General features: G+C 42.7%; 1 protein-coding gene and 1 long non-coding RNA gene across 3 annotated transcripts in view; one reads left to right on the top strand and one right to left on the bottom strand.

Annotated features, from left to right (window-relative positions):
• AFG2A (AFG2 AAA ATPase homolog A) overlaps positions 1-12,577 on the bottom strand; it is a 156,317-nt gene that overhangs the window by 113,393 nt on the left and 30,347 nt on the right. The gene's annotated exons all lie outside the window — the stretch shown is intronic.
• The window catches only part of LOC309350509, a 148,478-nt gene that overhangs the window by 39,813 nt on the left and 96,088 nt on the right, over positions 1-12,577 (top strand). The window lies entirely within an intron of this gene.

Consider the following 12,577-nt stretch of genomic DNA (forward strand, 5'->3'; position numbering starts at 1 on the left):
TTGTGTGGAAGGGGCCACACACAAGTAAAAAATTACTGCAACACTGTTTTATTTCCTTCATTTTACAAATCCTAATGAAAATGGATCTTGGAAAAAACAGCTTTCCAGAGTATTTTTTAATTTTTTTTTTAAACTACCGTTACCCTTTTAAAAGAAGCTTATCCTTTACAGTTTATACCTTCAAAAATCTAGAGAAATAAGAACAGTAGAGAGAAATTTGGTTTGCTCCACTTCTTATACACATTGTACATTGTCCATGAAAATCATGTGTATTTTATGGTTACCTGAAAATGATTTTTAAAAACCTCAAGCAACTTACTTCCAAAAAAATTATAACTCCAGCACACGTCTTTTGACTAGTATTCCTAACTTCTCTAGAAGTTTCTGAGGTAAAACATTCCTAAAATACCAAACCCCCTGCCTGCCAACACACTCCCACACTAAAATCACCACAATCACACAGTATGAAGAATGTATTGAGTCTGACATTTCTGTCAGGCTTTCACAGGAGGAAAGCTGTCTGCAAAGCACACCTGCCAGGTCAGACTTTTCAGCCCAGCTACCATGGTTGTAATTAACTGTCACACTGTTTTATTTCCTTCCTCTCACAAGTTCTGGTGAAATATGCACAAGTTCTGGTGACAAGGCTTTCCAGAGTGCTTATTGTCAATAAAAGCAACAATCAAGATTACCAATTGCTATTATGGGCATCGGCCAAGACAGTTTCTAAAAACCTATTTTGGCCTTTATTGTAACATAAACTCACACTTTTATGAATGACTATTTCCTCAGGTAAAGACCACAAGACTAATCAACTCTACTCAACAATAAATTCCTGATCTGTGTTTAAAGATATAACAACTCACACTTTACAAGTAATAGTATACATGTTTTGTTCCACATATGTACCAAACACACAGTACATATGAGTAATATTCCATACAGCTAGGTAAGACATACCCATAAATTGCTCCAGAAACCTGGACAAAATGTTTTCATACACAAATTATATGTTGGTGTCATTACTGATTTGGGGGCATGGGGATTTTTTTTACTGTTTTAATTGTGGTTTTATATGCTGTTAGTTATGCATTTCAGCAGTATTTTTTTTTTACTGTAAGATTTACATACTCCTAAAACCTACATCCTGTGTACATGTAAGTAACATGCATTTAACTTAATAAACAAAACAAATGCATTAATGAAACAAGTGCATTAATGGTAAAATGTGAGGTTGCTTAAACAGTAGCTTCATTAGGGGTGTTGACATGTTATATCCAATGAAAGTACAACCTGTCTATGTTACAGTTGAGTTGTACAGTTATTCATATGTAACATTCAAAAGAATGTAGTCTGTGCACCAGTGGTTACAGTAACTGAGCTGTACAAATACAGTGGTGCCTCGCAAGACGAACGCCTCGCAAAACGAAAAACTCGCAAGACGAAAGAGTTTTCCGTTTTTGAGTCGTTCCGCAAGACGAATTTCCCTATGGGCTTGCTTCGCAAGAAGAAAGCCCATAAGGAAATCTCCGGGGACCTCTTTTAAATGCTGGCGGTGGGGAGCAAAGCCTTGCGCCCCCCCTCCGGCCTTCAGAAGAGGTCCAGGAAGGCCGGCGGAGGGGAGCAAAGACTTTCGCCCACCGCCTGCCTTCAGAAGACCTCCGCTGTCCCAGGGGCTTTTAAAATGCTGGGGGTCGGCAGCAAAGCCCTCCTGTCCCCGGAGCTTGCGGGGCGGGAGGTGGGGAGAAGGGCTTTTCTTCCCACCGCCAGCCTTCAGAACAGCCTTCTGAAGGCTGGCGGTGGGAAGAAAAGCCCTTGTCCCCCCCCCCCCAGCCTTCAGAAGAGGTCGGGGGACAGACTGTCCCCGGACCTGGTCTGAAGGCGGTTTCCATAGGAACGCATTGACTGATTTTCAATGCATTCCTATGGGAAACCGTGCTTCGCAAGACGAAAAACTCGCAAGAAGAAAAAACTTGCGGAACGAATTAATTTCGTCTTGCGAGGCACCACTGTAATAAAATATTTACTGTTTCACAAAAAATAATTGTACATGCATAGGCAGTTTGCACCTGTGTTCAGTGTAACATGTAAACAAGCCTTATAGCACGATTCTGCAAAGGATATAAGCTTTGTATTTATAGTGCAGTGCTTATGCACAGTGAAAAAGATAACCAGTTTTAATATTCCAATATTATATTCAGCTTGCAGCAGCTGTCTTTTAGAAAGAAACTTGACAGCACTTTTCCATTTCCTTTCTTTATTTCCCCCCTTCAGCAGTTCTCCTTCTGTGCATTCCTGGAAGTTAATCAAGCTGAAAACTGTAATCAATCATGCCGACTGTAGAATCAACTGAAGTTTAATCTGGACGTACTACAGACTACAATGTGGACACAAGCTGGATTCCTCTTACAGCAGAATATTATATCAATATTTAAATACAATACCAGGGATTGCTGGTTGGAATTTTAAACAAAATCTAAAATATTTATCCAGTGCTATACCCAGCAAGAACTGGTTTTTTTTCTCTCTCTCTGGGTCTAGGGAGTCATCAGTGCTTCACTGGAAGAGGGGAAATACCACCTGTCTTGAGGAGGCTGTGGAGTGCCCCTTCTTAAGAAGGCCTCCATGGACCCAGAAATGTTAAATAACTATCGCCCAGTGGCTAATATCCGCTTTGGAGGCAAGCTTCATTCATGGTTGGAGGAAACTGAGAATCTGGATCTATTGTACTGAAACTAAATTGGCCACCCTGACACATTTGTCAGGAGACAGAGATTGAGAGTGTGCAACCCTGGTCATTCTTCTTGACCTTTCAGCAGCTTTCTTGACCGTGGTATCCTTTTGGAGTGGCTCAAGGTGGTGGGGGCTGGGAGTGCTATATTGCAGTGGTTTTGCTCAAACTTCCAGAAAGTAGTTAAGGGAGGCCACTGTTTGACACCACAAGGGTTTTCCTGTGATGTCCCACAGAGTTCTGTCTTGTCACCCATGCTATTTAACACCTCTATGAAGACACTGGAACCCAAGATATTGGAGCAAAGTGCCACCAATATGCAGATGACAGCCATCTCTTATTTCCATCTCAATCAGGAGAGTTGGCTAAGGTGCTAGACTGTTTGGAGGCAGTGATGTGCTGGATGTGGGCCAAGAAGCAAGCTGAATTCTGAAAAGTCAGGTGTTTATGCATTCCACATTACTGAGTCAGGGCTTAGTTTTTTGTTGTCATGCAAGGATGTGCATCTAAACTGAAGTAGAAGCTACTTTTTAATTAGTCCTTTCCACTTAAAAGTGCTTCAAGTGAAGAAAAATATATAATTACCTTACTGGATATAGAGTAAGTGTTTCACTGTAGCTGTAACGTTTGAATTTAAGTCACAAAATTGACACTTACTACATATTGTTTTCTGGTGCCGATTACTTACAGCCAAACCTGTAGATTTTACTATAGATTTTGGCCTTTGATTTTTCTTTCACCATTCATCACTTCATTTTGCATGACCAGATAAATGTCCATGTGCATTTAAAGTATAATCAAAAGTTGCTCCCGAAATGGCTACATTTTTGAGAGCACAGTGGTTACCTTCTGTTCACACGCTTCCCCTTCTTGGCCTCAGAAAGCAAACTGGTGCCTTATATAGTTCTCTTCCTTCAATAATGTACAGCAAAGCAATGACTTTTTAAAAAGGAATTTAACAGTAGTGTTCTCTCCAACCCACAATTTTTCATGCCTGAAACTGCTTATAAAAAACAAAAAGGAACAAACACGTCTATTGCCTAAAACTCCCCACAATCCTACATGTATAAACAGCATCCTATTTCCAAAGCACGTAGATATCCCAAGTTCAGCAAACAGACTGTCTGGACTGCATTTACACAGAACCATGTTCATTCATCACCTTCAAGTTTAATTACCAAGCCATTTCCTCTTGGCAAAGTTTACCGGTCAGTGGAATTAGGTTTTACATGGTCAGGATACCAAGGAATTACAAGTACCCATAATTCTCTGCAGCTGCACAATTTGTTAAGAATCTGAAGCTTTGAAAGGGAAAGGATTATTTAGGAACAAACATTCCTTCTCGCATACAGTTGTATCTGGAACATTCATGTGGACATGACCTCAATGCAGACGTCTTTTATGAAATAATGCCAAGAAAAGGCAGCTAACTAAAAGAAACCCAATATTAGTCAGAACCACAGAGAAATAGGAAAGGCATCCATTTCTTCAGTAGTACAGATTGTTCCTTATTGTATATTTGAACTGTGAATTGGCCAGTTTCATTTAATATATGCCAAATTCACCACTACTTTCAGAAGATTTATTAAATACTGCAACAAAGACTGCCAAAGTGATTCTACGATAGTCAGCAGGAACAACCACAATGTCTCAAAACAAAACCTCTCATTTTATCTGCTCAATTCCACTTCGGAAATCAGTGACACAGCCTTCGCCATTCTTTATTATTAAACTTGGCAAATAGCATACAAATCTTCTCATACATTCTTTAGTCCTCCCACCGCCTTAGCAATTTCCTTCACTTTCCACCCCCACCCCCCTTAGCTGTGGTTTCACCAAATAAGAGGTAGCTACTATGATGGAGATACAATCAATTCTTATAGAAATCGCAAGTTAGTCCTACCACTACCCACAGCCTCCAACAACTGTTTTAATGTTTTGTATTTTGTGGATATTCAAGGCATTATCCAACTAAACAGTTCCACTACCACAAGCACTTTTGGCTGTACAGTGGAACTTTCCCTTCCTGTTCTCTCCCTATGTGGCCCCACCACCCTAAATCTGTTCTAGGTGCTTGGGATATCTCCCAGAATATATTTGGGGGGCATGCAGATGAGAGGAAGTGCTGTTGTGCAATCAAAGGTGTTTGAGGTCCAGCGCCAAGGGCCTTCTGGCGGTTCCCTCATTGCGAGAAGCAAAGCTACAGGGAACCAGGCAGAGGGCCTTCTCAGTGGTGGCGCCCGCCCTGTGGAACGCCCTCCCATCAGATGTCAAAGAGATAAACAACTACCTGATATTCAGAAGACATCCTAAGGCAGCCCTGTTCAAGGCAGTTTTTAATGTATGACATATTAGTGCATTTTTGGTCTTTGTGGAAGCCGCCCAGAGTGGCTGGGGAAACCCAGCCAGATGGGCGGGATACAAATAATAAATTATTATTATTATTATTATTATTATTATTATTATTATTATTATTGAAATGTTTAGCAGGATACTGCTCTGTTATGCACTATGTTATACACTATGTTGTTTATGTTAGTATACTGAAACCATCCCATGGCCTTAGGACAAAGGGTGGCATACATTAAATTAACAAACAAAACGAGCACTTCAGGGGTGCATGGGGTTACTTTAGGGTCAGGTAACAATCTTCTACAGAAGTGCAAATAAGGGCCAAGCCAGTAGCAGCATTATGCTGTATGCCTATCTTTTTATTCTGTTTCAATTATACATGAAGTGTATGTAGCTGCTTCTTGATTTACATTTTTCTGCCCTGTATATCTGCAAAGGCAGCTGATATACAAATGCTATTCTGCACACAAAAGCCACCTGCAGTATCTTTCATTCCAATATTTTTACACAAACACTGCCAATTAATAGGGTAAATTATAACCAGAAGTAGTTATCTGTAGGGAAAGGGCACAGGGCGTTTAACGACAGCAATATGTTCTGTAGAAAAAGCACAGGGGGACTAGGGAGACAATATCAACAGGTGTTTCCTTGAAAACCTCAGTCTGGTTATAGAAGAGGAAATGGATCTCTGGAGCCTGCAAATCGTTAGCATCTCTAATGCATTTGCAAATTCCTACTGTGGAAAATCAGCCTGTAAAAACAGGTCATTTCCAATAAGTGCCTTGTCTGGTTTCCTACACCATTTAATTCCAGATGAATTTTATGAGAACTATGTTACATATTTTACCTCCCATATGGTTCACATTTGACAATAAAATATTTGTGTCCTGCTCTGCTCTTTTCTATGCTCCAAAAAGCAGATGTCTTCAATGGAACGCTGAAGGTCACATCTCCTATCTCCAATGGACAGGCCAAGGCTGTGTTTTCTCCTTCTCCATCTATCTCCAGATAAGATGATGGTCTGGGAAGTGCACCTAGCTAGAATGGGAACATTCTAAATTAAGGCTCCAGTGAACATACTGGGCAAAACTGGCCATTTTCATTTTTTTCTTATAACAGCCTTTTCATCACATTGCACAGCTTCAAAATCTTTATTAGAAATATGTATTTGGCATGTTTATTCCTGTTTGTAATTTCTTTAATAATTAGTTTAGACATGTTTAATAGTGCCCTGGAGAATGGCTAAAAATAAGTGTCATAATAAAAAAGGGCAGGAAACGAATATAGCAACATATAACGAGACACCACAGTCAGATTGCATCAAAGGGCAGAAATTACAGCAAGTGGCTAGTGTTCTGTTTCAGTTCTATGTTCACGTCAGATCTGACAATTTAGCTCTAAAATTTTGCTAGTGCTAACGCAAGAGACTACTGTTCTGGTAACTCTACATCCCTGTCACACAAGCAAATTACAGCTGGAGATGTACAAAACAGAAGCTCTTATTATTGTTGGGCGAAATCCAACATTAGTCATATTCAGAGCACATTGACTTAGTAACTTAAGTCCATTGATTTCATTGGGTATACTTTGTGTGACCTAGTTGGATATCACATTATCATCACCATCATCATCATTATCAAATTTCCTTTACTTTAAACAGGGGTATTGAGCATACTATTCTTCAGATGCTGTGGACTCCTACTTCCATTAGCCACACCAAGCCAGCATGTCCAATGGATGGAAGTGACTGGCATGTTAAAACATTACATCACTACATCATGAGGCACTATGACAGACAGGCCCTGGGTCTGCCTCCTGGTGACCCAACAACCAGTGAAAAGTGGTGAGACCAACAACCAATCAGGAGAGAATGTGTGGAATTTAAGTTAGACCCTAGCAGTTTAACAGTCAGATACAGACTTTTGATCTGGGTGGGCAAATGGGGTCTCTGCCTATTTGAGTGGGCTCAGATAGCGATTATCCATAGGCTCTCACTTAGATACAAGGATTGTCTATGGGCAGACTATGCTGGACCATCTGAGAGGGGTTAGCTAGGGAACTTGGCTTTGATTCCCTATGGGGAAGTTAAATCCTAGAAGGGGCTGGGTGGGTGTTGCTGCTTGGGACACTGATATCCCTGCTAGGTGTGAAAAGTCTACCTGAGACTTGGTTTGACAAAGAGCATTGTTTAAAAGTTTCTCTGTAAACAGTGTCTTTAACAAACTTTTGTGCCTCATGCGTGAAACCATCAAGCGTTAAATGCTCGTAGAGTGTAATTAAATAAACATACAGTTTGGGATTCTGTTTTATGGCCATTTCCTATTCTAATGAAAGTGCAAGGCAACATCAAACAGAGCTTGCAGGGCAGCAGCTGAAGGAGGAGCAAAAAGGGTTTTCTTGTGTGTGTGTTTCTTGTGGCTGATTAGCTGCTCTCCCTGTGCAAAGGTCAGAGGGGGCAGGGTTTCTGTTGAGGCAGGTGATTAGCTGTGGGAGGAGCGGCACGCGCAGTTTGATCTATCTTTTAGATTTAGGGGAGCTAATCTCAAACGTTTGTTGGGGGAGACCTAGGTTTTTTGGGTGGGGGGAGTTATTTGTCCTGTCTTCATGCTTTTTATGATGGAGGACCGCTGTAGCCACCCCCAACGACACGTTCTCAAGATGGAGGGTGAGGGAACAGCTGCAGTCGCCTGCGGTTCCTGCGCGTTGTTTGCCATCTTGCCAAAGGTTGCAGGCAGCTTTACCTGCAGCAATTGCATGTTGATTGCCCTCTTAGAAGACAAAGTCCAGCAACTGGAGGAACGTGTAGCTATGCTCCAAAGAATTAGAGAGCTGGAGCTCTTCTTGGAAGCAACAGAGCACACCGTCTCCACCAAGGAGGAGACAGGGGACTCCCCTGAGAAGGAGGCTAGTTCATCAACACAGGAGCCAGATATATGGAGAAACGTGACTCAAAGAAGTAGGAGGCCCAGGGTTCGCTCTGATTGTTTAGAAATACACAATCGCTTTGAGGTCCTCTCCCCTAGCATGGAAGACAAAAAGCAGACTCCATTTGAGGATCTCTCCCTCATTACAGTCGATCAGGTACAGTGGTGCCTCGCAAGACGAAAATAATCTGTTCCGCGAGTCTCTTCGTCTAGCGGTTTTTTCGTCTTGTGAAGCATCCCTATTGGCGGGTTAGCGGATTAGCGCTATTAGCGGCTTAGCGGCTATTAGCGGCTTAGAAAAAGGGGGGAAAGGGAAAAAACTCACAAGACTCGCAAGACGTTTTCGTCTTGCGAAGCAAGCCCATAGGGAAATTCGTCTTGCGAAGCGCCTCGAAAAACGGAAAACCCTTTCGTCTAGCGGGTTTTTTGTCTTGCGAGGCATTCGTCTTGCGGGGCACCACTGTATATGAAGACGAGCAGCAAAGTCAGTCCTCAGGGAATGTGCAGGCGACCTTGGAACGGACAGCTCACGGAATAACCCCGACCAAACCTAAGAGGAGGCGTGTAGTGGTGATAGGGGATTCCCTAATGAGGGGAACAGAAGCAGTGATCTGTGGGCCTGACAAGATGTCTCGGGAAGTGTGCTGTCTCCCCGGGGCTAAGATCCAAGATGTAACTGAACGACTGCAAGGAATCATAAAACCCAGTGACAAATACCCCTTCCTCTTGGTTCATGTGGGAACCAATGACACTGCAAGCAATAGCCTCCAGAAGATCAAAAGAGACTACGAGGCTCTGGGCAGGAAATTGAAGCAATTAAATGCACAAATTGTCATCTCATCTGTCCTCCCAGTTGAACGACGTGGCCCAGGGAGAGAGGGAAAAATAGTGGAAGTGAACAGCTGGCTTCGCAAATGGTGTAAACAGCAACGGTTTGGATTCTTAGATCACGGACTGCAGTTTCTTGAAGATGGACTTCTGGCAAGAGATGGGCTGCACCTCACAACGGTTGGGAGGAATGTTTTTGCCAAAAATCTCAGAAACCTCATCAGGAGGGCTTTAAACTGACTAATGTGGGGGAGGAAGACAGTGCTCCTGAAGGTAGGAGTCTATCAATTGATGAAGATGATCATCCAAATGTCATAGACCAAATGGAGCAAACAGCATGCAGACCTAGTGGTGGGAGGAAAAAATCCTTAAATAAGAGACACGGGGGAATGATTAATGGACTTCAATGTTTGTACACTAATGCGCAAAGCATGGGTAATAAACAAGATGAGCTTGAGCTCTTGGTACAGCAAACTAAATATGACATAATAGGCATCACTGAAACCTGGTGGGATAAGTCCCATGACTGGAATGTAATAATGGAGGGATACAATCTATTTCAGAGAAACAGACCAGACAAGAAAGGAGGAGGAGTGGCGTTATATGTCAGAGATGTGTATACCTGTGAAGAGATCCAAGATTTAGAACCTCAAAGCCAAAGTGAGAGCATTTGGGTCAAAATTAAGGGAGAGAAGAATAACAGTGACCTCATTGTGGGAGTTTACTATAGATCCCCAAGCCAAACGGAGGACATAGATGATGCCTTCCTGGAACAGATGGCCAAGCATGCAAAAGGAAAGGAGATAGTAGTAATGGGGGACTTCAATTACCCGGATATTTGTTGGATGTCAAACTCAGCCAAGAGCATAAGGTCAAACAGATTCCTCACTGGCCTTGCAGACAACTTCATTGTCCAGAAAGTGGGAGAAGCAACAAGAGGAACAGCCATTTTAGATCTGGTCCTAACCAATGTTGATGACCTGGTTAGTGGGGTAGAAGTGGAAGGATCATTAGGCGCGAGTGATCATGCTCTTCTGAAGTTTACTATACAGCGGAAAGGAGCAGCCAAGCATACTAGGACTTAATTTCTTGACTTTAAGAAAGCCGACTTCATAAAACTTAGGGAAGTGCTGGGTGAGATCCCATGGACAGTAATACTAAAAGGAAAGGGAGTTCATGATGGCTGGGAGTTTGTTAAGAGGGAGATAGTAAAAGCACAACTTCAGGCAATACCAATGAGACGGAAACATGGAAGGTGCCTAAAGAAGCCAGGGTGGCTATCTAAAGAACTTTTAACTGAGTTAAGATTAAAAAAGGATGTGTACAAAAAATGGAAAAGGGGGGAAACCACCAAAGAGGAATTCAAACAAATAGCCAGCACGTGTAGACACAAAGTCAGAAAAGCTAAAGCACAGAATGAACTCAGGCTTGCTAGAGAGGTTAAAAGCAACAAAAAAGGCTTTTATGGGTATGTTCGTAGCAAAAGGAAGAACAAAGAAACAGTGGGGTCACTCAGAGAAGATGGTGAAATGCAAACAGGGGACACAGAAAGGGCTGAACTCCTCAATGCTTTCTTTGCCTCAGTCTTCTCCGATAAAGAAAACAATGCCCGATCTGAAGAATTTGGAGCAAATGATTCAGCAGACGAAACACAGCCCAGAATAACTAAGGAGATAGTACAAGAATACTTGGCTAGTTTAGATGTATTCAAGTCTCCAGGGCCAGATGAACTGCATCCAAGAGTATTAAAAGAACTGGCAGATGTGATCTCAGAACCACTGGCAGTCATCTTTGAGAATTCCTGGAGAACAGGCGAAGTCCCGGCAGACTGGAGGAGGGCAAATGTTGTCCCTATTTTCAAAAAGGGGAAAAGAGGGGACCCAAATAATTACCGCCCAGTCAGTCTGACATCAATACCAGGGAAGATTCTGGAGCAGATCATTAAGCAAACAGTCTGTGAGCACCTAGAAAGGAATACTGTGATCACCAATAGTCAGCATGGATTTCTGAAAAATAAGTCATGTCAGACTAACCTGATCTCGTTTTTTGACAGAATTACAAGCCTGGTAGATGAAGAGAACGCAGTGGATGTAGCCTACCTTGATTTCAGCAAGGCATTTGACAAGGTGCCCCATGATATTCTTGGAAAGAAGCTGGTAAAATGCGGTCTTGACTATGCTACCACTCAGTGGATTTGTAACTGGATGACTGACCGAACCCAAAGGGTGCTCATCAATGGTTCCTCTTCATCCTGGAGAAGAGTGACTAGTGGGGTGCCACAGGGTTCTGTCTTGGGCCCGGTCTTATTCAACATCTTTATCAACAACTTGGATGATGGACTCATGGGCATCCTGATCAAATTTGCAGATGACACCAAACTGGGAGGGGTGGCTAACACCCCAGAGGACAGGATCACACTTCAATACGACCTTGACAGATTAGAGAACTGGGCCAAAACAAACAAGATGAATTTTAACAGGGAGAAATGTAAAGTATTGCACTTGGGCAAAAAAAATGAGAGGCACAAATACGAGATGGGTGACACCTGGCTTGAGAGCAGTACATGTGAAAAGGATCTAGGAGTCTTGGTTGACCACAAACTTGACATGAGCCAACAGTGTGACGCGGCAGCTAAAAAAGCCAATGCAATTCTGGGCTGCATCAATAGGAGTATAGCATCTAGATCAAGGGAAGTAATAGTGCCACTGTATTCTGCTCTGGTCAGACCTCACCTGGAGTACTGTGTCCAGTTCTGGGCACCACAGTTCAAGAAGGACACGGACAAACTGGAACGTGTCCAGAGGAGGGCAACCAAAATGGTCAAAGGCCTGGAAACGATGCCTTATGAGGAACGGCTAAGGGAGCTGGGCATGTTTAGCCTGGAGAAGAGGAGGTTAAGGGGTGATATGATAGCCATGTTCAAATATATAAAAGGATGTCACATAGAGGAGGGAGAAAAGTTGTTTTCTGCTGCTCCAGAGAAGCGGACACGGAGCAATGGATCCAAACTACAAGAAAGAAGATTCCACCTAAACATTAGGAAGAACTTCCTGACAGTAAGAGCTGTTCGACAGTGGAATTTGCTGCCAAGGAGTGTGGTGGAGTCTCCTTCTTTGGAGGTCTTTAAGCAGAGGCTTGACAACCATATGTCAGGAGCGCTCTGATGGTGTTTCCTGCTTGGCAGGGGGTTGGACTCAATGGCCCTTGTGGTCTCTTCCAACTCTATGATTCTATGATCCTCATGACGTGCTCTGACTCCAAGCCGAAGATCTTGAAAATCACATTTGCATCCCCAGCACATGCACATGCACACTTGCATGCCTGCATGTAATGCATGATCAAGGATATATGCTTGGTTACAATGGAGCAAAAGTATGGGTAGCCTTCACCTGTGACATTTGCCTAATCCAATTTCCCCCACAGATGCTATTACCCCAATGGAAGGCAGTCAGGGAAACAGTCTTCCCCTGTGGAGTTAACAGTCATTTCATGGGGGAATTTCAATCAGGAAAAGAACACCAGGGTGGTAGGGAGGCAGGGGTGGGGGTGGTCTCCCCCAGCACCACTGTTACAATAAAAATCAATAAAATTAGGATCCTTCTCTTGGCAGTCTTTAAAAGCAGGGGAGTTTTAAAATGTTTACTGAAAAGAAAAAAAGTCACTTATTTGAATTACTGCTAGGTCTTGCAGAACACTTATATCCCTAATAAAATGAACCAACCAATTCCCATCTAAATATGCA

This window comes from Podarcis erhardii (genome assembly GCF_964252035.2).
Source record: "Podarcis erhardii genome assembly, chromosome: 9".
NCBI lineage: Eukaryota > Metazoa > Chordata > Lepidosauria > Squamata > Lacertidae > Podarcis > Podarcis erhardii.